At 41.4% G+C, this 23,750-nt stretch overlaps 1 pseudogene; it reads left to right on the top strand.

The window, feature by feature from the left end:
* The first annotated feature begins 481 nt into the window (after positions 1 to 481).
* On the top strand, positions 482 to 17,084 carry LOC120057458 (annotated as a pseudogene).
* The last annotated feature ends 6,666 nt before the right edge of the window (positions 17,085 to 23,750 follow it).

Genomic DNA, 23,750 nt, shown 5'->3' with positions numbered 1-23,750 from the left:
GTATAGCGTTATTTTCATACTGGAGAAGTGTAACGTTATGGCCTTTGCTTTAGTGAAGTCCCCATACATTTACCACACAACTGTTTTTGTCCAGAATATAGCTCCAGGTTGAGTTATTCACATTAATCAATAAGTGTAGGCCTTACATTAGCCACTCCTTTGGTCCACTTCAGAGGATTGCATACATTCTTCAAAATTAATTAATTTGACCAACCTATTTGGTATTTATAAATGTATTTCTCTTGCAACCAACAGCCTATCTCTATAATGATCATGTTGTAATAATGTAATGATAATCTCTAAGTAAAAATAGGTAGCCTACTGATCTTGTAAATAGCATTGGTTCCTTATCTTCCATAACCCTTTAAACTTTTTAAAGTTTTGATTTCAATAAAGCAAATGATACACATGTTACAAACGTTTGTAACACTATCCCTTAATCCTTTTTTTTTATTTTTATTTTTTATTGTTGATTGTCATAATGACGGAGCAAACACCAGAGGAGTGTATCTGTGAGTATACTGAAAACTTCAATGCCTTGAAATGGCAAAGTGCGCATTGCCATTCTATTGTAGCTCTCACTTGGTCTGCACATGCGTGTGTGTGGCGCCCTACAGGTGCATATGTGTGTATTTCACATTGTGCATGCCTGTGCCTATTTAGACATAACCCACTGGGCACACATCAATTCAACATAATTTCATTGAAATGACATGGAAACAAGGTTGATTCAACCAGTGCGTGCCCATTGGGAAGGGTATGTGATATGTCAACCTCGTCTCAGAGCATTTCGTATTATTCTGTATGTAAATTGCCCCACTCCATTTAGGATAATACTGTATTGCTGCTGTAAGTTGCCTATATGCAGCATGAACAGAAAGAGGAATGTGGACAGAGACCTAGTAGAGCAGCACAGCTCCCTCAAGATTCTGAGCCTGCCTGGCAGGGTTGGTCCTACAAAGCCAGAGCCCCCTGATGGGGGAGCATAATATACAAGGACATTCTCAAAGCTGCTAATGAGAACCTTGATGACCTTGTACCTAGCCGGTGGGGTACCCCCAACCAGGTAGTGGCAGTGCTGGCAACACTGGCTGCAGTAACCCATGGGGGGGTCACAATCGGACAATCAGAGAAGGGGCATATTATTGTGACCCTGGTGGGGTCACAATAATATAATCAAAGGTCTAACTGCACAAAGAGGCTTAGGAAAATGGTCATAACGGGGGACCAGTGTGTGTGTGTGTATCTGATCTCCATCACCTAGGACTTGACATTGGTTAATCAAATCTCCCCATTTTTGCCAATTTTGCTCAATCTTGCATGCTTTTTCAAACACCTGTAACTGGATATGCATTTGTAAATCAAGTCCTTTCTTGAGTTGGGCTCTGTGATGTAACAACCATTGAGCATCTGAGCTTATTGGTTGATTGTGCTGCAAAGGGGTTGAGTGTGTAAGAGTGTGTGTTTGTATGTATCCCACATCTGTTGCTAGGGGGTAAGGATGTTACGGTCAATATAGGATGAATCACAATAATTGTTTGCTATAATAATAATTGCTTGAACTGAGCTGTCAACATTATTACTCATATTTATTGTTAATGATGGGAATTGAGATATGCAAGATTTTTGAAAATGTATAGTTTTTTTAAGAGCTATGTATAAAGCAAATTGAGGTGAGAGCAATGGAAATGCTTTTAGCAGAAATCTGCTTCAGTTCTGTAGGTGGCACTGTGTGCTCTTTTCGAAGGATGGATCCTGGCCTCTTGTGGGGCCTAGGGATCCGGGGGGATGGGTGTGGCCGGTCAGTCACTGGGATGATTACCCAATTTGGGATGGGGAGGGGCTTTAGCAGGTGGAATAGTGGGTAACAATTGGAGGGTTACTTAGTAGTAATATAAATATCATGGTATAGCTATATATGGACACATACTTATTTTCCACCATAATTTGCAAATAAATTCATTAAAAATCCTACAATGTGATTTTCTGGATTTTTTTCCCCCTCATTTTGTTTGTCACAGTTGAAGTGTACCTATGATGAAAATTACAGGCCTCTCTCATCTTTTTAAGTGGGAGAACTTGCACAATTGGTGGCTGACTAAATACTTTTTTGCCCCACTGTAAATGCCTGGAACATTTACATTTTGGACAATCTCTTATAAAATGGGTTAAAGTCATGTATAGTAAAATGGGTTAAAGCTGATCTACCCCCTAAAAAATAAATACAAATAAATAAAATACTATATGTTACGTTTGGTATGGTTACATAAGACAGATGGTTACTTAAAGGCAAAAACGAAAGGAGGGTGGTTGGTCGAAGTAGGCGTATAACGTGAACATCTAGCAACCCAAAGATTGCGAGTTCAAATCTCATCACAGACAATTCATATTCATATCTTTAGCATTTTAGCTAATTAGCAACTTTTCAACAACTTACTACTTTTTAGCTACTTTGCAACTACTTAGCATGTTAGCTATCCCTTCCCTACCACTAATCTTAACCCTTTTAGCTAACCCTAACCTTAGCCCTTTAACCAAACTCCTAAACTTAACCTTAACCACTAGCCTAGCTAATTTTAGCGAGCTAGCTAACGTTAGCCACCTAGCTAGAATTAGTAACATATAATATGAATTGTAATTCTTAACATATCATACGAAATGGGTGATGGACAGCCACAAATGAATACATACCATAGGAATTGTAACATGTCATACTAAATGGAGTGTCCCACATTTATATACAGTATAATACAAAATGCTCTGAGATCAGGTTGGATATGTGGTATCTGATATGTGACTTTTTAATGGTACCCCTCAGGGTGTGAGGACTGTGGGCAGTATCATGACTCTGAGTGTCCAGAGCTGGGACCAGTAGTGACTGTACAGGACTCATTTGTTCTCAGCAGAGCTCGGTGAGTAAAAGTCCACCATGCAAGATATACAATGAGAGGGTTACTGAGTTGACTCCAGCATGGAGAGGGTTTCCAGCTTAGCTTAAAATCTTACAAATTGTGTCTTTAAAGATGGCAATATTTAACCTGATATCTGAGGAACAGAAATGGAGGAGGCTATGTATTGATAGATGTTGTATTGTTTGTCATTGGTCAGGTCCTCTCTGCCGGAAAATCTGGAGATCAGACAGGTGCCAGATGGAAAGGAGGGAGTGTTTGTCCTCCGACGGTTGGTCAATAGGACCAGGTTTGGACCGTTTGAGGCTAAGAGGGTGTCCCACCTGGACAAAGGCCTGTTTCCTCTGAAGGTGCTTTCTCAACATATGGTGCTAATTTTATGGAGAAGATGTATATGTCTTTAACAGTTGAAGTCGGAAGTTTACATACACTGAGGTTGGAGTCATTAAAACTCGTTTTTCAACCACTCTGCAAATTTCTTGTTAACAAACTATAGTTTTGCCAAGTCGGTTAGGACATCTACTTTGTGCATTCATCATTCCCAAGGTTCATCCTTGGGAGCAATTTCCAAACGCCTAAAGGTACCACGTTCATCTGTACAAACAATAGTACGCAAGTTTAAACACCATGGGACAACGCAGCCATCATACCGCTCTCCTAGAGCTGAACATACTTTGGTGGGAAAAGTGCAAATGAATCCCAGAACAACAGCAAAGGACCTTGTGAAGATCCTGGAGGAAACAGGAACAAAAGTATCTATATCCACAGTAAAATGAGTCCTATATCGACATAACCTGAAAGGCCACTCGGCAAGGAAGAAGCCACTGCTCCAAAACCGCCATAAAAAAGCCAGACTACGGTTTGCAACTGCACATGGGGACAAAGATCGTATTTTTTGGGAGAATTGTCCTCTGGTCTGATGAAACTAAAATAGAACTGTTTGGCCATAATGACCATCGTTATGTTTGTAGGAAAAAGGGGGAGGCTTGCAAGCCGAAGAACACCATCCCAACCGTGAAGCACGGGGGTGGCAGCATCATGTTGTGGGGGTGCTTTGCTGCAGGAGGGACTGGTGCACTTCACAAAATAGATGGCATCATGAGGGATGAAAATTATGTGGATATATTGAAGCAACATCTCAAGACATCAGTCAGGAAGTTAAAGCTTGGTCGCAAATGGGTCTTCCAAATGGACAATGACCCCAAGCATACTTCCAAAGTTGTGGCAAAATGGCTTAAGCTCAACAAAGTCAAGGTTTTGGAGTGGCCATCACAAAGCCCTGACCCCAATCCTATAGAAAATATGTGGGCAGAACTGAAAAAGCGTGTGCAAGCAAGGAGGCCTACAAACCTGACTAAGTTACACCAGCTCTGTCAGGAGGAATGGGACAAAATTCCCCCAACTTATTGTGGGAAGCTTGTGGAAGGATACCCAAAATGTTTGACACAAGTTAATCATTTTAAAGGCAATGCTACCAAATACTAATTGAGTGTATGTACACTTCTGACCCACTGGGAATGTGATGAAAGAAATAAAAGCTGAAATAAATTCTCTAAATTAAATTATCATTCTCTCTACTATTATTCTGACATTTCACATTCTTAAAATAAAGTGGTGATCCAAACTGACCTAAGACAGGGAATTTTTACTAGGATTAAATGTCAGGAATTGTGAAAAACTGAGTTTAAGTGTATTTGGCTAAGGTGTATGTAAACTTCTGACTTCAACTGTATGTCTATACAGTGGGGAGAACAAGTATTTGATACACTGCCGATTTTGCAGGTTTTCCTACTTAAAAGCATGTAGAGGTCTGTAATTTTTATCATAGGTACACTTCAACTGTGAGAGACGGAATCTAAAACAAAAATCCAGAAAATCACATTGTATGATTTTTAAGTAATTCATTTGCATTTTATTGCATGACATAAGTATTTGATCACCTACCAACCAGTAAGAATTCCGGCTCTCACAGACCTGTTAGTTTTTCTTTAAGAAGCCCTCCTGTTCTCCACTCATTACCTGTATTAACTGCACCTGTTTGAACTCGTTACCTGTATAAAAGACACCTGTCCACAAACTCAATCAAACAGACTCCAACCTCTCCACAATGGCCAAGACCAGAGAGCTGTGTAAGGACATCAGGGATAAAATTGTAGACCTGCACAAGGCTGGGATGGGCTACAGGACAATAGGCAAGCAGCTTGGTGAGAAGGCAACAACTGTTGGCGCAATTATTCGAAAATGGAAGAAGTTCAAGATGACGGTCAATCACCCTCGGTCTGGGGCTCCATGCAAGATCTCACCTCGTGGGGCATCAATGATCATGAGGAAGGTGAGGGATCAGCCCAGAACTACACGGCAGGACACACTACGCCGTCATGGATTAAAATCCTGCAGCGCACGCAAGGTCCCCCTGCTCAAGCCAGCGCATGTCCAGGCCCGTCTGAAGTTTGCCAATGACCATCTGGATGATCCGGAGGAGGAATGGGAGAAAGTCATGTGGTCTGATGAGACAAAAATAGAGCTTTTTGGTCTAAACTCCACTCACCGTGTTTGGAGGAAGAAGAAGGATGAGTACAACCCCAAGAACACCATCCCAACCGTGAAGCATGGTGGTGGAAACATCATTCTTTGGGGATGCTTTTCTGCAAAGGGGACAGGACGACTGCACCGTATTGAGGGGAGGATGGATGGGGCCATGTATCGCGAGATCTTGGCCAACAACCTCCTTCCCTCAGTAAGAGCATTGAAGATGGGTCGTGGCTGGGTCTTCCAGCATGACAACGACCCGAAACACACAGCCAGGGCAACTAAGGAGTGGCTCCGTAAGAAGCATCTCAAGGTCCTGGAGTGGCCTAGCCGGTCTCCAGACCTGAACCCAATAGAAAATCTTGGAGGGAGCTGAAAATCCGTATTGCCCAGCGACAGCCCCGAAACCTGAAGGATCTGGAGAAGGTCTGTATGGAGGAGTGGGCCAAAATCCCTGCTGCAGTGTGTGCAAACCTGGTCAAGAACTACAGGAAACGTATGATCTCTGTAATTGCAAACAAAGGTTTCTGTGCCAAATACTAAGTTCTGCTTTTCTAAAGTATCAAATACTTATGTCATGCAATAAAATGCAAATTAATTACTTAAAAATCATACAATGTGATTTTCTGGATTTTTGTTTTAGATTCCGTCTCTCACAGTTGAAGTGTACCTATGATAAATATTACAGACCTCTACATGCTTTGTAAGTAGGAAAACCTGCAAAATCCGCAGTGTGTCAAATACTTGTTCTCCCCACTGTATGTTGTTTGTAATGGTGCTAATATCCCACTCTGTATTCTCTGTGTCTTTGTTTTGTTGGTGACCTGGACAGATCTTCCAAAGAGATAGCCTGGTAGTCTGTTTTGATGCAGCCAATGAGGATGACTGTAACTGGATGACGCTGGTTCGGCCCGCCACTGACCATCAGCACCAGAACATGACTGCTTACCAGCACGACGATGAGGTCTACTTCAACACCTCACAGATATATGGTTGTAACCATATATCATATACTAATACTCCCAACCAAAGCAACTGAGAACAGTTTTGTCCATTCTGTAGTGGATAGGTCCCAATATCCACACTAGCGTACTATTTGATGTCCATGGGCAATACATCACTAATAACTGGAAGAGAGATCTCAGACACGGAGATGTTTCACTCTACTTTTATATTGTAACCCTCTGTCTCCCCTGACATGCAAACTGGTGTACTGTAGCTTTCACCCTGCTCTTAACGCAGATCAACTAAGTGTTCTGATGCTAAACTCATAATGAATGTGAAATATGTGACATTGTTGTACTATTGTTTTTCTCTCAGTTGTGCATACTGCCTGTACCAAGCCAGAGGGGACTTTGGGTAAAGCTGGACCATCACTGCCCCTAGTGGTGGGAGAGAAGGATGCAGGTGAGTTCACTTCTAGAGATGCCACAAATACTTTGCGGACATAAAGTACCTGTCAAAAGTTTGGACACACCTACTCATTCAAGGGTTTTTCTTTATTTTTTACAATTGTCTACATTGCAGAATAATAGTGAAGACATCAAAACTATGAAATAACACATATGGAATCATGTAGTAACCAAAAAGGTGTTCAACAAATCAAAATATATTTTAGATTCTTCAAAGTAGCTACTCTTTACCTTGATGACAGCTTTGCACACTCTTGGCATTCCCTCAACCAGCTTCACCTGGAACGCTTTTCCAACAGTCTTGAAGGAGTTCCCACACACTGAGCACTTGTTGGCTGCTTTTCCTTCACTCTGCTGTCCAACTCATGTCAATTGGGTTGAGGTTGGGTGATTGTGGAGGGCAGGTCATCTGATGCAGCAGTCCATCACTCTGCTTCTTGGTCAAAGAGCCCTTAAACTGCCTGGATGCGTGTTGGGTCATTGTCCTGTTGAAAAACAAATGATAGTGGGACTAAGTGCAAACCAGATGGGATGGTGTAGCGCCGCAGATTTCTGAGGTAGCCATGCTGGTTAAGTGTGCCTTGAATTCTAAATAAATCACTGACAGTGTCACCAGCAAAGCACCATCACACCTCCTCCTCCATGCTTCACGGTGGGAACCATTCATGCGGAGATCATCCGTTCATTTACTCTGCGTCTCACAAAGACACAGCGGTTGTAACCAAAATCTCAAATTTGGACTCATCAGACCAAAGGACAGATTTCCACCGGTCTAATGTCCATTGCTCGTGTTTCTTGGCCCAAGCATGTCTGTTCTTCTTTTTGGTGACCTTTAGTAGTGATTTCTTTGCAGCAATTCGACCATGAAGGCCTGATTCACTCAGTCTCCTCTGAACAGTTGATGTTGAGATGTGTCTGTTACTTGAACTCTGTGAAGCATTAACTCTGGGTCTTCCTTTCCTGTGGCGGTCCTCATGAGAGCCAGTTTCGTCATAGCGCTTGACGGTTTTTGCGACTGCACTTGAAGAAACTTTCAAAGTTATTGAAATTTTCTGTATTTACTGACCTTCATGTCTTAAAGTAAGGATGGACTGTAGTTTCTCTTTGCTTATTTGAGCTGTTCTTGCCATATTATGGACTTGGTATTTTACCAAATAGGACTATCTTCTGTATACCACCCCTACCTTGTCACAACACAACTGATTAGCTGAAATACATTAAGAAGGAAAGAAATTCCACAAATTAATTAGGGCTTGGCCCCTGTTTTCTCAATTTCCACCAAAATGACCTGCCCAACGTAAACTGCATGTTGCTCAGGCCCTGAAGCCAGGATATGCATATAATTGGTGCCATTAGAAAGAAAACACTTTGAAGTTTGTAGAAATGTTAAAATAATGTAGGAGAATATAACACAATATATATGGTAGGAGAAAATCCAAAGAAAAACCAACCTGAATCTTTTTTGAGAGAGAGACCATCCTCTTTGAATAGCTCCCTGGATGCAATTCCTATGGCTTCCACAGGGTGTCAGCAGTCTATGTTCAACGTTTCAGGCTTGTAAATTAAAAAACAAGTAAGACATATCAGTTTTAGTACAGGGACACAGTCTTGGAAATTTGTGTTTGCGCACGCCATGACGACAGGACGCACCTGCTAAAATCAGTTTCCTATTGAACATAGTTCTTTCCGTAAGAAATATTATAGTTTGATTACATTTTAGGGTATCTGAGGAGTAAATTGAAATGTATTTTGACTTGTTGAAAAGTTTAGGGGTAGATTTGGATTACTCAAATCGATGGCACCAACTAAACTGACTTTTTGGAATATAAAGAAGGATTTTATCTAACAAAAAGACACTACATGTTATAGCTGGGACCCTTTGTATGACAAATCAGAGGAAGATTTTCAAAAAGTAAGTGAATATTTAATCGTTATTTGTGAATGTATGAAACCTGAGCCGGTGGAAGAATATTTTGATGTGGGGCTCCACCCCTCAAACAATCGCATGGCATGTTTTCGCTGTAATAGCTACTGTAAATCGGACAGTGCAATTAGATTAACAAGAATTTAAGCTTTCAACCGATATAGCGGGACGCCTATCCCAAACTTAACAAGGCACACCTGTTAATTAAAATGCATTCCAGGTGACAACCTCATGAAACTGGTTGAGAGAATGCCAAGTGTGTGCAAAGCTGTCATCAAGGCAAAGGATGGCTACTTTGAAGAATTTCAAATATAAAATATATATAACCTTTCCTTCCTTAATATACCAGCACATCCATTACATAGAAGGCTTCCATGATGGTTGAAGGCTTCAGAGTTGGGTTAAGACAGGTGGCTGAATGGCTCATATTAATCAGGATAATATTTAAGAGGAAGAGGTGCTCTTCTGTGTTTACATGAAAAACATCTTGCCAGATCCCCTGCTAAGCCACCTCCAGGAACTGAAGGCTGTAGCCCTGCCCCCTGACAACCAGCCTCAGCAGCTGGAGGAAGCAGAACTAGTAACCCCTGACGACGGCCTCAGTGCTAAGCCCATCCCTGCTCCTCCCCCTCTGCCATCTCTTAAGAGAAGTACGGGGAAGAGGGCCAAAGGAGGACGGAAACCTAGTGCTGCAACTATAGCGGCACAGAAGAAAAGTGAGACCGGTTCCACCTCTTTTTCGTTGTTACATTATTGACTACCCCATCACATGCACTGTTCAATTTCCACCATATTCTCTCTTCAAAATGTGATTTTCATTCATACCTTCCTGCTTTTAGTTGCAGCGTCATTAGAACCAGTAGAAAAAGCCCTCAACACGGTCCCTACAGACGGAGGAGAGGCCGTGCTGGATGACAATGACCTGGAGATTGGCCCTGACGAGGTGGCTGTCACCATGCCCAGGCTTACCCGCACCCTCCTCTCCGCTGGGAAGTAAGGATAAACACCCTTTCCACTATACTGTCATGACTTACATTGCCAAAGTAAATGTCTCTCAGTAGAGTCATAATTTTCCATCGCTATCCTTCAACTACAGTTAAACTTTCATCATATACTTATTTTACAGTACACATATGGACAATAAACATCATCAATCAGTTCTTCCATAGACTTTGGAAGATGCCAGGCATGCTTTCAATCACTCTCCACACTGTCTTGTCCCTCTCTCCTCTCTCTCACTCTCTCCACGCTGTCTTGTCCCTCTCTCTTCTCTCTCACTCTTTCCACTATCTTGGCCTTGTTTCTTCCCAGGCCTGGTTCGAGGAAGAGGTTCCTGAGGCAGGGAGGAGACCATAAGAGGGTTTACAAGTGCACCCTCTGCAACAAGGTCTTTCAGAACAGCAGCAACCTCAACAGACACATCCACTCCCACGGTAATGCTCTCGCCTCTACTCCCTCCTTTTTTTGTCCCTGTATTTTTTGTGCCAGGACTTCTCTCTGAAGAGCAGCATACGTGGAGATCACTGTGATTACTAATCATCGATCTACACACAATAGCCCATAATGACAAAGATTGAAAAAAAATGTTTTTTAATTTGTGCAAATTTATTTAAAAAAAAAACAGAAATACCTTATTTACACAAGTATTCAGACCCTTTTCTATGTAACTCGAAATTGAGCTCAGGTGCATCTGTTTCCATTGATCATCCTTGAGATGTTTCTGCAACTTGATTGGAGTCCACCTGTGGTAAATTCTATTGATTGCACATGATTTGGAAAGGCACACACCTGTCTATATAAGGTCCCACAGTTGACAGTGCATGTCAGAGCAAAACCCAAGCCATGAGTTTGAAGGAATTATCCGTAGAGCTCCGAGACATGATTGTGTCGAGGCACAGATCTGGTGAAGGGTACCAAAAAAATTATGCAGCGAAGAAGCTCCCCAAGAACACAGTGGCCTCCATCATTCTTAAATGGAAGATGTTTGGAACCACCAAGACTCTTCCTAGAGCTGAGCAATCGGGGGAGAAGGGTCTTGGTCAGGGAGGTGACCAAGAACCCGATGGTCACTCTGACAGAGCTCAAGAGTTCCTCTGTGGAGATTGGAGAACCTTCCAGAAGGACAACCATGTCTGGAGCACTCCACCAATCAGGCCTTTATGGTATAGTTGCCAGATGGAAGCCACTCTTCAGTAAAAGGCACATGGCAGCCCGCTTGGAGTTTGCCAAAAGGCACCTAAAGACTCTCAGAACCATGAGAAACAAGATTCTCTTGTCTGATGAAACCAAGATTGAACTATTTGGCCTGAATGCCAAGCATCATGTCTGAAGGAAACCTGGCACATTCCCTACGGTAAAGCATGTTGGTGGCAGCAACTTGCTGTGGGGATGTTTTTCAGGGAGACAAGTCAGGATCGAGGGAAAGATGAACAGAGCAAAGTACAGAGAGATTCTTGAAGTAAACCTGCTCCAGAGAGCTCAGGACCTCAGGTTCACCTTCCAACAGGACAACAACCCTAAGCACACAGCCAAGACAACGCAGGAGTGGCTTCGGGACACATCTCTGAATGTCCTTGAGTGGCCCAGCCAGAGCCTAGACTTGAACCCAATCGAACATCACTGGAGAGACCTGAAAATTGCTGTGCAGCTACGCTCCCCATCCAACCTGACAGAGCTTGAGAAGATCTGCAGAGAAGAATGGGAAAAACTCCCCAAATACAGGTGTGCCAAGCTTGTAGCGTCGTACGCAAGAACACTCAAGACTGTAATCGCTGGCAGGTGCTTCAACAAAGTACTGAGTAAAGGGTCTGAATACTTACGCTAATGTGATATTTTTTTTTATATACATTTGCAAATCAAACATTTAAAAAAAACTGTTTGATTTGTCATTATGGGGTATTGTGTGTCAATTTATGAGGGGGGGAAAAAACATTGTAATCAATTTTAGAATAAGGCTTTAAAACTTCTTCTTAATAGGGGGCGCCATTTCCACTTTGGGGAAAAATAGTGCCCAAATTAAACGGCCTCGTACTCTGTTCTAGATCATATGATATGCATATTATTATTACTATTGGATAGAAAACACTCTGAAGTTTCTAAAACTGTTTGAATTATATCTGTGAGTAAAACAGAACTCATTTGGCAGGCAAACTTCCAAACAGGAAGTGAAAATTCTGAAATGGGTCTCTGTGAAAGGCTTCGCCTATTCAATTGCCTTGTATTTATGGATATGTATGCACTTCATACGCCTTCCACTAGATGTCAACATGCAGTAGAACGTTGAATGAGGTGTCTAGCCTGATGTGGGACCGAATGAGAGCTTTTGGAGTGACAGGTCAGCCATATTGGCAGTATTTTGCTGCGCACCTGGGTGCACCATATCGTTGTCTGCAATGCCTTAGGTAGACACGAAGAAATGCTCCGTCTGGGACGTTATTGGATACATACGAGAAAAACATCCTAAAGATGGATTCTCAACTGAGTTTGAACAGTTTATTCGACTTTTATTATCACTTTTTGAATTTTTCGTTCCGTGCGTCAAACTTTCATGGACACTATGCTAGCCAAAGTTGCTAATTCGACAGAAGGAATGGACATTCTAAAACAAAACAACGATTTATTGTGGAACAAGGATTCCTGGCACTGCATTCTGATGAAAGTTCATCAAAGGTAAGAGAATATTTATGATGTTATTTCGTATTTTTGTTGAATATGTTGACTCCAACATGGCGGAGAATGGCTGAGCGCTGTCTCAGATTATTGTATGCTGTGCTTTTTACTAAAGTTATTTTTTTTAAATCTAACACAGCGGTTGCATTAAGAAGCAGTGTATCTTTAATTATATGTCCATGTATTTTTCAGCAAAGTTTATGATGAGTTTTTCTGTTAGATTACGTGACTCTAAAATTTCTCCGGACAATTTGGAGCATTTTGGCGCCATGTTCACAATGTAAAACCAGGATTTGTAGCTATAAATATGCACATTTTTGAACAAAACATAAATGTATTGTATAACATGATGTTATAAGACTGTCATCTGATGAAGTTGTTCAAAGGTTAGTGATTATTTTTATCTCTATTTGTGGGTTTTGTGAAAGCTATCTTTGCTGTGAAAAAATGGCTGTGTTTTTTTGGATATGGTGGTGAGCTAACATAAATATATGTTGTGTTTTCGCTGTAAAACGTTTTAGAAATCGGACATGTTGGCTGGATTCACAAGATGTTTATCTTTCATTTGCTGTATTGGACTTGTGATTTCATGAAATTATATTATATGATATTCCCTGTGGCGCTAGGCTAGGCTATGCTAGTCAGCGTTTCTGATGAGGAGGATCCCGGATCCGGGAGGGGGGGGTCGGTAGAGGTTTTAACGTAACAAAATGTGGAAAAATTCAAGGGGTCTGAATACTTTCCGAATGCTCTGTTTCATACAGACATACACATATACACAATAATACATGCGGTATGTTTTGTTTGTTTGCCTGTGCTCTCTTAGGTGATAAACTGTTTAAATGTGATGACTGTGATAAGATGTTCAGCCGCAAGGAGAGCTTGAAACAGCACATCTCATACAAGCACAGCAAAAACGAGGTAGGCGCACCTAGATCAATGCTTTTGGCCTTCACAGCTTTTTCCCAGGATAGTCACTTTTTCTGTTGCAGTGGGTAGCTCCTTGATTCACTGTACATTGTGTGTATCCCTCATGTATCACTTGTGTGTCTCCCCTTCCAGCTCGACGTAGAGTACAGGTACAAATGTAACACATGCGATAAAGCCTTCCGTGTGGAGAATGCATTAAAAGTTCCACAACTGTAGGACAGGTAAGTTCACCATGAATTGGAAAACATAATTTAGTTGCGGACCATTTGTTGGGGTGTCAGCAATCTTTTTCCACCTTTTGAAAGACTTCTGATGTTACTGCACAGTTGTGTCCCTTGTTGTACTGTACTGTTTCATTGTCCTCTCTGTAACGTCGTTCGCACAATATCCTATCCATCATTATTTAATTTATTTAATGACTAGTCTGATTGTTTGTTCTTGGTCCTGTGGTGGCAGATGACAAGACATTCCAGTGTGAGATCTGCTCGAGGTTCTTCTCCACCAACAGTAACTTCTCTAAGCACAAGAAGAAGCATAGAGAGAAGCTTTACACCTGTGAGATCTGCAGCAAGATGTTCTACCACAAGGATGTTATGCAGGACCACCAGAGGAGACATACTGCGGGTCAGTACTGGCAGAGGGACCAGGAGGGCGTGATCTTTCTTTATTACTATTGTATTGATACTCTGGGGTTTATTATCCGTTTGAAGTATGTTCTAGTATATGATGTACTTGATTGTATACATCGACAGAGCAGAGCTTTTACAAGTGGCTGGATCATGATGTGTTATATCCCAAAGCATCAATCAACACTTCTCTCAGCACCTTAATGCTCAGCTGTACTGTTATTGTATGTCTCAGCAAACCCAAAAGACCTGAAGAGTGAGGAGCTGGAGACCAATGGGGAGGAAGGGAGCAAATACAGGAAGGAGCCTTCAGAATGTCCTATCTGTGGCAAGGTGAGATGAAACCGATACCTGAAAATATATAAAATAATATTTGAAAGAAGATATTTACCCTGACTGTGTGTATCCAGGTGTTTTCCTGCAGGAGCAACATGAACAAGCATCTGCTGACTCACGGGGATAAAAAGTACACCTGTGAGATCTGCGGACGCAAGTTCTTCAGAGTGGACGTACTGAGGGACCATATTCACGTGCACTTTAAGGTGAGAGAGATTAGGTTGATTTTGCAATAAAACGTTTAGTTCATGGTTCTTTTGACCTCCGACTGTCGCGGTAGGGGAATTTTGAGTAGATCTTACCGTGTCCCCCGTCAAGAGTGACACAAGCCGTATCACTCGAGTTCTTATATCATCCGGCAAACAGATGATTCACAGGTCCGCCGGACTGACCTGGGTTGTTTATTCCTGCCCTTAATTTGGGGAATTGCCTTTTAGTGTTTATTGTTTCGGGATCTTAGATAATATTAATCAGACTTAGAGAACCTCCTTCATGTGGCACCTTTACCAGGCATCTTCGGTTCCCTAAGAGTAGACTCTTCAACTCTATAGGGTTTCCAAAGACTCTTGTATCTAGACATAAACCATAAAATCGGTTGTAAATCGATTTACGAATGAATGCCTATTTACCTTTTATAGAGTAGACTCTTCTCGCCATTGCTCTATAGGGTTCCCATTTTGTCCTTGTATCTAGACATACGATTTACGATTTAATGCCTATTTACCTTTTATAGAGTAGACTCTCCTCGCCGTTGCTCTATAGGGTTCCCAAATATTCTTGTATCTAGATTCTAGACAAACGATTTACGATTTAATGCCTATACCCGTCGGTTAATATTGCTTGAATATTAATACAGAATAACTTTACCTCTTACAATATAAATGAGTTGGTTGTCCAATCCTTTAAATTGTCTTTTGTGTAGAAACTAGACTTGTTCCCCTAGATCTTGGAGTGTCAGAGATGTTTTCTCCTCTAGGGTTTTGGGTCTAATTTCTACTTTTTATTCAATGTTTGCAAAGCACACAGTTATACATGTCATTACAGTTTCTTTACGTCTTTCCAATAAGACATCAATAATCATCAAAAACACTTGAACTCTCAATGCCTTATCCTATGTATTACAACAAGCAGTTAATTACCTTAGCGTAGGTCGACCTGGTTGGGTCCCGGAGAGTATGTTCTTCAACTCACAATTGCTCTACCGGTTTAGCCAATCACTTCAGTATCTGTTCCTCCTGCTAGAAGTTGTACCATGACCTTTTTCTTTTTTTGTATATTTTTTCTGATTAGTAACGAGACTGCTATCGTAGTTCAAGACCCTGTGTGACACCCCTAAGAGTGTGCGGTGTACTTGACTCAGTAGGTCTCGCCCAAAAACCAGAGGTCAAAAGGTACAATTGTTCTAGAGTATGAAATTCAGATATGTATCTGTTTCTCCTACTAGAAGTCACTAGAAGTCGAGAACAACACCCTTCATAGCACCAACTTCGCCCTTCATCCACTCCAATTGGTGGATATATTCAGCGCGAGGGGTGTACGGGGTAGTTGACTCAATATGTCTCATTCATAAATCAGAAGTCAAGAGATACAATTGTTCTAGAGTATGAAAGCCAGATATTACCTTTTAGGTTGATGATAGTTTGAAGTATCACGAGTTCAGTGATAAGTCAAGTCGCACTACCACACCCTTTTTTTTGGACAGCATGCTTCTTATATACTCTGGGGGACCAAGTCAGCCTTAACGCTCAGTTTACATTTCTATTCTTGTCAGCGAATGCGGCAAGCTGTCTCTGTGAATATATTATCAGCGACTATGCCTATCCGTTCTCTAAGTTTAAACCTTCCATCAATTTAACCCAAACAACCTCTACTGTTGGTCTGACTTCTTCCTGGTTGATTGATGGCCCGCCTTCTGCCTCTGCTGGGGGTGGTGATTGGATGCATGATATCCTATCCAACCAGTCGTTTGTCCCCCACCCAAGTGGCAGAACCAGTGATGAAGATGTGGGCGGATCCAGTAAGGGAGGTGTCATCAGAGCCTTTTTTTGTGTTTCCGCGTCGCGACATGACCAAATATTTGGCAAAATCTAAAAAATGACAGAGCAAGATAGAGATTGACACTAGGTCCATATTGGTGTTGTTGCTCAACTTCTTGTGGTTGTGTGTTCCGAAGGATATAGCCCTGATGGACGAGCAGGAGAGGGAGGAGTTCACCAGGAAGATTGGCATCTCAGTGGACAGCAGTGACAACACTGATGATGAGGATGAAGACGATGACCAAGAGACCCACAAGTACAGCTGCAAGAAGTGTCAGGTCAGTCACACACACACAGACATACACTCCATATCTGTGGCCGATGTGAGTAAGACTTTTATGGACATACTCAACCACTCCCTGTCCCAGTCTATAATCTCCACATGCTTCAAGATGTCCACCACTGTTCCTGTACCCAAGCAAGCAAAGGTAACCTGACTATTGCTTTGAGCTCCACCTTACTTGACACTACAATTTGCATACCGCCCCAACAGATCCACGGATGACACAATCGCCATTGTACAGCACACTGCCCTATCCCATCTGGACAAGAGGAATACCTATGTGAGAATGCTGTTCACAGCTCAGCTTTCAACACCATAGTCTCCTCCAAGCACACCATTAAGCTCAGGGGGCCCCTCAGAGGTGTGTGCTCAGCCCCCTCCTGTACTACCTGTTCACCCACGACTCCAACACCATCATTAAGTTTGCAGACAACAGGACGGTGGTAGGCCTGATCACAGACACTGACAAGACTACATGGAGGAGGTTAGAGACCTGGCAGAGTGGTGCCAGGACAACAACCTCTCCCTCAATGTCGGTAAGACCAAGGAGCTGAACGTGGACTACAGGACGTGGACTACCGCCCTCAACCGCACGGCTCTACAGAGGGTGGTGCAGACAGACCAATACATACAGGTTAAGTCGGAAGTTTACAATCACCTTAGCCAAATACATTTAAACTGAGATTTTCACAATTCCTGACATTTAATCCTAGTAAAAATTCCCTGTCTTAGTTCAGTTAGGATCAAAACTTTATTTTAAGAATGTGAAATGTCAGAATAATAGAGGAGAGAATGATTTATTTCAGCTTTTATTTATTTCATTACATTCCCAGTGGGTCAGAAGTTTACATACACTCAATTAGTATTTGGTAGCATTGCCTTAAACAATTTAAACTTGGGTCAAACGTTTCGGGTGGTCTTCCACAAGCTTCCCACAATAAGTTGGGGGAATTTTGGCCCATTCCTCCTGACAGAGCTGGTGTAACTGAGTCAGGTTTGTAGGCCTCCTTGCTTGCACACGCTTTTTCAGTTCTGCCCATAGATTTTCTATGGGATTGAGGTCAGGGCTTTGTGATGGCCACTCCAATACCTTGACTGTGTTGTCCTTAAGCCATTTTGCCACAACTTTGGAAGTATGCTTGGGGTCATTGTCAATTTGGAAGACCCATTTGTGACCAAGCTTTAACTTCCTGACTGATGTCTTGAGATGTTGCTTCAATTTATCCACATCATTTTCGTTCCTCGTGATGCCATCTATTTTGTGAAGTGCACCAGTCCCTCCTGCAGCAAAGCACCCCCACAACATGATGTTGTCACCCCTGTGCTTCATGGTTGGGATGGTGTTCTTCGGCTTGCAAGCCTCCCCCTTTTTCCTCCAAACATAACGATGGTCATTATGGCCAAAAAGTGCAATCTTTGTCCCCATGTACAGTTGCAAACCGTAATCTGGCTTTTTTATGCCGGTTTTGTAGCAGTGACTTCTTCCTTGCTGAGCGGCCTTTCAGGTTATGTCGATATAGGACTCGTTTTACTGTGGATATAGATATTTTGTACCTGTTTCCTCCAGCAAGGTCCTTTGCTGTTGTTCTGGGATTGAATAGCACTTTTTCCACCAAATTACGTTCATCTCTAGGAGACAGAACGCATCTCCTTCCTGAGCGGTATGACTGCTGCGTGGTCCCATGGTATTTATACTTGCGTACTATTGTTTGTACAGATGAACGTGGTACCTTCAGGCGTTTGGAATTGCTCCCAAGGATGAACCAGACTTGTGGAGGTGTACAATTTTTTTTCTGAGGTCTTGGCTGATTTCTTTTGATTTTCCCATGATGTCAAGCAAAGAGGCACTGAGTTTGAAAGTAGGCCTTGAAATACATCCACATGTACACCTCCAATTGACTCAAATTATGTCAATTAGCCTATCAGAAGCTTCTAAAGCCATGACATCATTTTCTGGAATTTTCCAAGCTGTTTAAAGGCACAGTCAACTTAGTGTATGTAGACTTCTGACCCATTGGAATTATGATATAGTGAATTATATGTGAAGTAATCTGTCTGTAAACAATTGTTGGAAAAATTACTTGTTTCATGCACAAAGTAGATGTCCTAACCGACTAAGTGTGACTGTTAGGAATGCTCTGATTCCCTCATTGGGGGTTAAAAGAAGAATATGAAATGATTTTGGCATATGACTTTGAATGCCTTGCACAACAGGTTTGAAGAAGACAATTAGATGATAGAGTCTAAGCGTTCTTTATGAGTAGATCATGAGTGTAGAGCAGCCAAGACACAGAGCATTTAACCAGTAGAGATGATCAGATGTTAAAAAAAAAAAAAAAGTTTTATCTGAAAGCATTGAAGCGTCAGATTGTTTTTGAGAAATTGTCAAAGAAGTACTGGAAGCCTTTTTTATAACAGTTTTTCAATGAAATGTCTTAAAAAGGAAATATGTGTTTAGCTCATTTCTGTTTCTGTCTAAATATCAATGTTTAGATGGAGTATAAATGTGAAAATATCGTGCACTGCAAAAGTACTTGTTTTCTAGACTATTTCTAGCCTGGGTTCTGATTTACCCAACTGGCAAACTCGGCTGGCTGGCTGGTATCATTGTAATCAGATTGATGTGTTTGTCCGCTTACAGAATGGGGGTCATCTGCCCAAGGCTCCAATAACTCCCTTCATCTCAGATGTCTGTAATGTATAGTACCAGTAAAAGACTGACTGGTTCTTTTGATATACATACAGTTCCAGTCAAAAGTTTGGACAAACCAACTCATTCAAGTGTTTTTCTTAATTTTTTGCTATTTTCTACATTGTAGAACAGTAGTGAATACATCAAAACAATGAAATAACACATACGGAATCATGTGGTAACCAAAAAAGTGTTAAACAAATTAAAATATATTTTAGATTCTTCAAAGTAGCCACCCTTTGCCTTGATGACAGCTTTGCACACTCTTGGAATTCTCTCAACTATCTTCACCTGAAATGCTTTTCCAACAGTCTTGAAGTAGTTCCCACATATGCTGAGCAATTGTTGGCTGATTGTCCTTCAATCTGCGGTCCAACTCATCCCAAACCATCTCAATTGGGTTGAGGTCAGGTGATTGTGGACGCCAGGTCCTCTGATGCAGCACTCCATTACTCTCCTTCTTGGTCAAATAGCCCTTACACACCCTGGAGGTGTGTTGGGTCATTGTCCTGTTGAAAAACAAATGATAGTGCCACTAAGCCCAAACCAGATGGGATAGCATATCACAGCAGAATGCTGTGGTAGCCAGGCTGGTTAAGTGTGCCTTGAATTCTAAATAAATCACAGACAGTGTCACCAGCAAAGCACCCCCACACCATCACACCTCCTATTCCTCCGCGGGAACCATACATGCGGAGATCATCCGTTCACCTACTCTGTGTCTCACAAAGACAAAGTGTTTGGAACCACAAATCTCAAATTTGCACTCATCAGACCAAAGGACAGATTTCCGCCGGTCTAATGTCCATTGCTCGTGTTTCTTGGCCCAAGCAAGTCTCTTCTTATTATTGGTGTCCTTTAGTAGTGGTTTCTTTGCACCAATTCGACCACAAAGTCTCCTCTGAACAGTTGATGTTGAGATGTGTCTGTTACTTGAACTCTGTGAAGCATTTATTTGGGCTGCAATTTCTGAGGCTGGTAACTCCAATGAACTTATCCTCTGCAGCAGAGGTAACTCTGGGTCTTCCTTTCCTGTGGTGGTCCTCATGGGAGCCAGTCATCATAGCGCTTGATGGTTTTTGCGACTGCACTTTAAGAAACTTTCAAAGTTATCAACATTTTCCGGATTGACTGACCTTCATGTCATGAAGTAACGATGGACTGTCATTTCTCTTTGCTTATTTGAGCTGTTCTTGCCATAATATGGACTTGGTCTTTCACCAAATAGGGCTATCTTCTTGTCACAACACAACTGATTGACTCAAATGCATTAAAGAAGGAAAGAAATTCCACAAATCAACTTTTAACAAGGCACACCTGTTAATTGAAATGCATTCCAGTCAGTGGTGGGAAAAGTACTCAATTGTCATACTTGAGTAAAAGTAAAGATACCTTAATAGAAAATGACTCATGTAAAAGTGAAAATCACCCAGTAAAATACTACTTGAGTAAAAGTCTAAAAGTATTTGGTTTTAAATATACTCAAGTATGAAAAGTAAATGGAATTGCTAAAATGTACTTAAGTATCAAAAGTAAAAGTATAAACCATTTCGAATTCCTTATATTAAGCAAACATTTACATTACATTTTAGTCATTTAGCAGACGCTCTTATCCAGAGCGACTTACAGTAGAGTGCATACATTTTACATACTGAGACAAGGATATCCCTACCGGCCGCCAAACCCTCCCTAACCCGGACGACGCTATGCCAATTGTACGTCGCCCCAAACCAGACAGCACCATTCATAATCTTTTTTGACGGATAGCTACGGGTACACTCCAACACTCAGACATAATTTACAAACAAAGCATTTGTGTTTAGTGGGTGTTTTCTTGATAAGTGTGTGAATTGGACCATTTCCCTGTCAAAATGTAATGAGTACTTTTGGGTGTCAGGGAAAATGTATGGAGTAAAAAGTACATTATTTTCTTTAGAAATGTAGTGAAGTAAAAGTTGGAAAATATATATAAATATTTAAGTACAGATACCCCAAAAAATTACTTAAGTAGTATTTTACACAACTGATTCCAGGTGACTACCTCATGGAGCTGGTTGAGAAAATGCCAAGAGTGTGCAAAGCTGTCATCAAGACAAAGGGTGGCTACTTTGAAGAATCTCAAATACAAAATATATTTTGATTTGTTTAATACTTTCTTGGTTACTACATGATTCCATATGTGTTATTTAATAGTTTTGATGTCTCCACTATTATTCTACAATGTAGAAAATAGTACAAATAAAGAAAAACCCTTGAATGAGTAGGTGTGTCCAAACTTTTGACTGGAACTGTATGTATATCAAAAGAACCAGTCAGTCTTTCCACCTGTTTTACACCTATAGCTTCCCACCAGGAGTCAGAACCTGGATCAACCAGAAGGGAGTGCTATCTTCACAAATGTGATTTGTCTGAGAGACCCCGAACAGAGCGCTTGACATCAGCATTAGATTATGCAAAGATATTCTGTCTAAGAAAGGTGTTTAAAGGAGCATAGGGCTTCAGTCTGTATGGATCTTGCTATTGTCTTTTTCCACAGTCATGGACCCACAATAAGGCTAAACATCCACACTTAACATGAGGTGTGGACCAGATGGACCATCATCTGAAACGACCCTCATTCTCAGGGTTCACACCTTCAAATGTTGTTAATGTCCCTATGAGATATGTGAAGTGTTTGTTGTGTCTTTTAGCCCCAAGTGTTAAACAATTAGCTCTGTCTCTGTGGTGATGTGCATCACTGTGGTGTGAAGTAGGGTCCCTCATAAACTACTAAGATCTCATTATTTCCCACATGGCCCATTTACATCTGGTCACCCCTCTATGTTAATAGAAATCAGGATAAGAAGTTGTTCTGCCGATCGAGGGGGTCTGTGGAAACTCGGATTGAAAAGGGATACTATTGTAAGAAAAATCATAGATGTTTTGGGATTTCCCGCAGAATATGTAAACCAATATAATCAAAAAAAATTAACCCATTCCCATGATAAATAATACTTTTTCATTCATGGAGGAGCTTCTATAAACTTGATACTTTTGAGAAACAATTATTCTCTACTAAAATTGTTATTGTTCATCAAGTTTGCTGATATACAGTACCAGTCAAAAGTTTGGACACACCTACTCATTCCAGGTTTTCTTTCCTTTATTTTAACTATTTTCTACATTGTAGAATAATAGTGAAGACATCTAAACTATTAAATAACACAAGGAATCACGTAGTAAACAAAAAAGTGTTCAACAAATCAAAATAGATTTTAGATTCTTCAAAGTAGCCACCCTTTGCCTTGATGACCTCTTTGCACACACTTGGCATTCTCTCAACCAGTTTCATTAGGTAGTCACCTGGAATGCATTCCAATTAACAGGTGTGCCTTGTTAAAAGTTAATGTGTGGAATTTCTTTCCTTAATGCATTTGAGCCAGTCAGTTGTGTTGTGACAAGGTAGGGGTGGTATACAGAAGATTGCCCTATTTGGTAAACGACTAAGTCCATATTATGGCAAGATCAGCTCAAATAAGCAAAGAGAAATGACAGTCCATCATTACTTAAAGATGTGAAGGTCAGTCAATACGGAAAATGTGAATAACTTTGAAAGTTTCTTCAAGTGCAGTCGCAAAAGCCATCAAGCACTATGATGAAACTGGCTTTCCTGAGGACCGCCACAGGATAGGAAGACCCAGAGTTACCTTTGCTGCAGAGGATACATTCGTTGGAGTTACCAGCCTCAGAAATTGCAGCCCAAATAAATGCTTCACAGAGTTCAAGTAACAGACACATCTCAACATCAACTGTTCAGAGGAGACTGCGTGAAGCAGGCCTTCATGGTCGAATTGGTGTGAAGAAACCACTACTAAAGGACACCAATAATAAGAAGAGACTTGCTGGGGCCAAGAAACACGAGCAATGGACATTAGACCGGTGGAAATCTGTCCTTTGATCTGATGAGTCAAATTTGGGATTTTTGGTTCCAACTGCTGTGTATCTGTGAGACGCATTGTAGATGAACGGATGATCTCCGCGTGTGTGGTTCCCACCGTGAAGCATGGAGGAGGACGTGTGATGGTGTGGGGGTGCTTTGCTGGTGACACTGTCAGTGATTTATTTAGAATTCAAGGCACACTTAACCAGCCTGGCTACCACAGCATTCTGCAGCGATACGTCCTCCCATTTTGTTTGGGCTTAGTGGAACTATATATTTTTTTCAACAGGACAATGACCCAACACACCTCCAGGTTGTGTAAGGGCTATTTGACCAAGAAAAAGAGTATTGGAGTGCTGCGTCAGATGACCTGGCCTCCACAATCACCCGACCTCAACCCATTTGAGATTGTTTGGGATGAGTTGGACCGCAGATTGAAGGAAAAGCAGCCAGCAAGTGATCAGCACATGTGGGAACTACTTCAA

The sequence above is a fragment of the Salvelinus namaycush genome, chromosome 12 (assembly GCF_016432855.1).
Source record: "Salvelinus namaycush isolate Seneca chromosome 12, SaNama_1.0, whole genome shotgun sequence".
Lineage (NCBI taxonomy): Eukaryota > Metazoa > Chordata > Actinopteri > Salmoniformes > Salmonidae > Salvelinus > Salvelinus namaycush.
Note: the sequence above shows the minus strand (reverse complement) of the source record. Positions and strands in the feature narration are given on the sequence as shown.